Source organism: Hippocampus comes, unplaced genomic scaffold, assembly GCF_001891065.2.
Source record: "Hippocampus comes isolate QL1 unplaced genomic scaffold, H_comes_QL1_v1.1 scaffold101, whole genome shotgun sequence".
In the NCBI taxonomy this organism is placed as follows: domain Eukaryota; kingdom Metazoa; phylum Chordata; class Actinopteri; order Syngnathiformes; family Syngnathidae; genus Hippocampus; species Hippocampus comes.
In genome coordinates, this window is record NW_017805451.1 from 486,451 (window position 1) to 491,735 (window position 5,285).

At 39.8% G+C, this 5,285-nt stretch overlaps 1 protein-coding gene across 2 annotated transcripts in view; it reads left to right on the forward strand.

Moving 5' to 3' along the window:
• The window catches only part of hdhd2 (haloacid dehalogenase-like hydrolase domain containing 2), an 11,525-nt gene that overhangs the window by 5,021 nt on the left and 1,219 nt on the right, over nt 1–5,285 (forward strand). The window lies entirely within an intron of this gene.

The following is a 5,285-nucleotide window of genomic DNA, read 5'->3' on the forward strand; positions in this document are numbered from 1 at the left end:
TGGTCGTTTTTTTGGGCTAAAAATGCCTTACTATACATGGTCGTTTTTTTCCGCTGAAAAGGCCTTACTATACATGGTGGTTTTTTTCGGCTCAAAACGGTCGGTTTTTTTCGGCTAAAACGGCTTACTATACATCGTCGTTTTTTTGGGCTAAAAACGCCTTCCTATACATGGTCGTTATTTTTGGCTAAAAAGGCCTGAATATACATGGTCGTTTTGTCCGGCTAAAAACGGTCGGTTTTTTTCGGCTAAAACGGCTTACTATACATCGTCGTTTTTTTGGGCTAAAAACGCCTTCCTATACATGGTCGTTATTTTTGGCTAAAAAGGCCTGAATATACATGGTCGTTTTGTCCGGCTAAAAACGGTCGGTTTTTTTCGGCTAAAACGGCTTACTATACATCGTCGTTTTTTTGGGCTAAAAACGCCTTCCTATACATGGTCGTTATTTTTGGCTAAAAAGGCCTGAATATACATGGTCGTTTTGTCCGGCTAAAAACGGTCGGTTTTTTTCGGCTAAAACGGCTTACTATACATCGTCGTTTTTTTGGGCTAAAAACGCCTTCCTATACATGGTCGTTATTTTTGGCTAAAAAGGCCTGAATATACATGGTCGTTTTGTCCGGCTAAAAACGGTCGGTTTTTTTCGGCTAAAACGGCTTACTATACATCGTCGTTTTTTTGGGCTAAAAACGCCTTCCTATACATGGTCGTTATTTTTGGCTAAAAAGGCCTGAATATACATGGTCGTTTTGTCCGGCTAAAAACGGTCGGTTTTTTTCGGCTAAAACGGCTTACTATACATCGTCGTTTTTTTGGGCTAAAAACGCCTTCCTATACATGGTCGTTATTTTTGGCTAAAAAGGCCTGAATATACATGGTCGTTTTGTCCGGCTAAAAACGGTCGGTTTTTTTCGGCTAAAACGGCTTACTATACATCGTCGTTTTTTTGGGCTAAAAACGCCTTCCTATACATGGTCGTTATTTTTGGCTAAAAAGGCCTGAATATACATGGTCGTTTTGTCCGGCTAAAAACGGTCGGTTTTTTTCGGCTAAAACGGCTTACTATACATCGTCGTTTTTTTGGGCTAAAAACGCCTTCCTATACATGGTCGTTATTTTTGGCTAAAAAGGCCTGAATATACATGGTCGTTTTGTCCGGCTAAAAACGGTCGGTTTTTTTCGGCTAAAACGGCTTACTATACATCGTCGTTTTTTTGGGCTAAAAACGCCTTCCTATACATGGTCGTTATTTTTGGCTAAAAAGGCCTGAATATACATGGTCGTTTTGTCCGGCTAAAAACGGTCGGTTTTTTTCGGCTAAAACGGCTTACTATACATCGTCGTTTTTTTGGGCTAAAAACGCCTTACTATACATGGTCGTTTTTTTGGGCTAAAAACTACTTCCGATACATGGTCGTTTTTCCTGGCTAAAAACGGTCGTTTTTTTTCGGCTAAAAACGCCTTCCTATACATGGTCGTTTTTCCTGGCTAAAAACGGTCGTTTTTTTCGGCTCAAAACGCCTTACTATACGTGGTCGTTTTTTTTCGGCTAAAAACGCCTTCCTATACATGGTCGTTTTTCCTGGCTAAAAACGGTCGTTTTTTTCGGCTCAAAACGCCTTACTATACGTGGTCGTTTTTTTTCGGCTAAAAACGCCTTCCTATACATGGTCGTTTTTCCTGGCTAAAAACGGTCGTTTTTTTCGGCTCAAAACGCCTTACTATACGTGGTCGTTTTTTTTCGGCTAAAAACGCCTTCCTATACATGGTCGTTTTTCCTGGCTAAAAACGGTCGTTTTTTTCGGCTCAAAACGCCTTACTATACGTGGTCGTTTTTTTTCGGCTAAAAACGCCTTCCTATACATGGTCGTTTTTCCTGGCTAAAAACGGTCGTTTTTTTCGGCTCAAAACGCCTTACTATACGTGGTCGTTTTTTTTCGGCTAAAAACGCCTTCCTATACATGGTCGTTTTTATCGGCTAAAAACGGTCGTTTTTTTTCCGACTAAAAATGCCTAAATATACATGGTCGTTTTTTTCGGGTAAAAACGCCTTACTATACATGGTCGTTTTTTTCCGCAAAAAACGCCTTACTATACATGTTAATTTTTTTCGGCTAAAAACGCCTTACTATCCTATCCATGGTCGTTTTTTTCGGCTAAAAACGCCTTACTATTCATGGTAGTTTTTTTTCGACTAAAGACGCCTTACTGTACATGGTCGTTTTTTCCGGCTGAAAACGGTCGGGTTTTTTCGACTAAAAATGCCTTACTATACATGGTCGTTTTTTTTTTTGGCTAAAAACGCCTTCCTAAACATGGTCGTTTTTTTTCAGCTCAAAACGCCTTACGATACACGGCCGTTTTTTTTTCGGCTAAAAACGCCTTCCTATACATGGTCGTTTTTTTTCATCTAAAAACGCCTTACTATACATGGTCGTTTTTTTCACCTAAAAATGCCTTACTATACATGGTCGTTTTTCCCGGCTAAAAACGGTCATTTTTTTCCGCAAAAAACGCCTTACCTGTACATGGTCGTTTTTTTCGGCTAAAAACGCCTTACTATTCATGGTAGTTTTTTTTCGTCTGAAGACGCCTTACTATACATGGTCGTTTTTTTTCACCTAAAAATGCCTTACTATACATGGTCGTTTTTCCCGGCTAAAAACGGTCGTTTTTTTCCGCAAAAAACGCCTTACTGTGCATGGTAATTTTTTTCATCTGAAAATGCCTTACTCTACATGGTCGTTTTTTCCGGCTAAAAACGGTCGGTTTTTTTCGACTAAAAATGCCTGACTATACATGGTCGTTTTTTTCGGCTAAAAACGCCTTTCTACACATGGTCGTTTTTTTCGGCTAAAAACGCCTGACGAAACATGGTCGTTTTTTTCGGCTAAAAACGACTTACTCTATATACATGGTCGTTTTGTTTCGGCTAAAAACGTCTTACTATACATGAGCGTTTTTTTTGGGCTAAAAATGCCTTACTGTACATGGTCGTTTTTTTCGGCGAAAAATGCCTTCCTATTCATGGTAGTTTTTTTTTCGTCTAAAAACGCCTTACTATACGTGGTCGTTTTTATCGGCTAAAAACGGTCGTTTTTTTCCGACTAAAAATGCCTTACTATACATGGTCGTTTTTTTCACCTAAAAATGCCTTACTATACATGGTCGTTTTTTCCGCAAAAAACGCCTCACTGTACATGGTCGTTTTTTTCGGCTAAAAACACCTTACTATTCATGGTAGTTTTTTTTTTTCGTCTAAAGACGCCTTACTATACATGGTCGTTTTTTCCGACTGAAAACGGTCGGTTTTTTTCGACTAAAAATGCTTGACTATACATGGTTGTTTTTTTCGGCTAAAAACGCCTTACTAAACATGGTCGTTTTTTTCGGCTAAAACTGCCTTACTATACATGGTCGTTTTTCCCGGCTAAAAACGTTCGTTTTTTTCAGCTAAAAACGCCTTACTACACATGGTCGTTTTTTTTCTGCTAAAAACGCCTTACTATACATAGTCGTTTTTTTCGGCTAAAAATGCCTTGCTTTCCATGGTCGTTTTTTTCTGCTTAAAACGGCTTACAGTACATGGTCGGTTTGTTTCGGTAAAAAACGTCTTATATACATGGATGATTTTGGGCTGTAAAAACGCCTGACTATACATGGTGGGTTTTTTCGGTGAAAAATAACCATTTATACATGGTCGTTTTTTGGACGCGAAAAGCACCTTACGATACATGGTTGGTTTTTTTCAGCTAAAATTGCCTTTATTTTTAAAATATCAAGAGACATTTGGCTCTAACATTGGCCTTGAGAGAAGTATATCAGAGAACTTTACTGAGGTTCACTTAGGTGACTGTGGCCTAATGGTTTGTGCATCGGCTGCACAGCGCAGAGGTACAGGGTTCAAATCCGGCTCTAGTTTTCCTGTGTGGCAACTGCATAGGGGTTCTCCAGGAACTCCAGTTTCCTCGCACACCCCAAAAAACATGCGCAGCAGGTTCATAGAACACTTTAATATTTTCTGAATCTGCCACATCATAAAGTGTGTTGTCGTAGAGTCGCAATAAGGTCATTGAGAAAAAGGCACCCCGGTGGCCAACTGGTTTGTGTGTTGGCTTCCCAGCGCAGAAGTTTGTGGTTCAAATCCAGCTCCAGCCTTCACATGAGGCACTTCCATGTTTAGATGGTGACTTGAATATGATGAGACGTTTTCCTCATTGCAACAGTGGCCTTTCGAGAAGTATATCACAGAAATACACTGAGTTGCACATCGGTACCTGTGGCCTAATGGTTAGTTGGTCGGCTTCCCAGCCCAGAGGTGCAGGGTTCAAAACCCTGCTCTGGCTCTTGAGGAACTGCACTTTTCTCCCACACCCCAAAAGCATGCATAACAGGTGAATATTACACTTTAATATTTTCAGAATGTGACAAATCACCATTTAATGCATTCTGATAGTCGTAAAAAAGTTGTTGAGAAGAAGGCGGCCGGTAGCCAACTGGTTACTGCGTCGGCTTCCCAGCACAGAGGTTCAGGGTGCGCATCCAGCTCCGTCCTGCCTGTGTGGCATTTGCATGTTCAGATAGTTCTGTGACTATCAATAGACATTTTGGGAAGGTTTATCAAAAAAAAAAAAACCTTAGTCCACATGCTCATCTTTTTTACCCTAAAAACGTCGGCATGGTCGTTTTTTTTCAGCTAAAAATGCCTTGGTATACACGGTCGGTTTTTTTCGACTAAAAACGCCTTCCTATACATAGTAGGTTTTTTGTGGGCTAAAAATGGTCGTTTTTTTTCGGCTAAAAACGCCTTTCTATACGTGATCGTTTTTTGGGGGCTAAAATGACCTGACAAAACATGGTTGTTTTTTTCGGCTGAAAACGCCTTTCCATACATGGTCGTTTTTTTCAGGAAAAAAATGCCTGCACTATACATGGTCGTTTTTTTTTTTCAGGAAAAAAAAAAAACGCCTTACTAAACATAGTCGTTTTTTTCAGTAAAAAATGCCTAACTATACATGGTTGTTTTTTTCAGGAAAATAACGCCTTAATATACATGGTCGTTGTTTTCGGGTAAAAATGCTTTACTATACATGATCCTTTTTTGGGGGCTAAAATGACCTGACAAAACATGGTCGTTTTTTTTCGGCTGAAAACGCCATTCTCTACATGGTTGTTTTTTTCAGCTAAAAACGCCTTCCCATACATGGTTGTTTTTTTCGGCTCAAAACGCCTTACTATACATGGTCGTTTTTTTTCGGCTAAAAACGCCTTACTATACATGG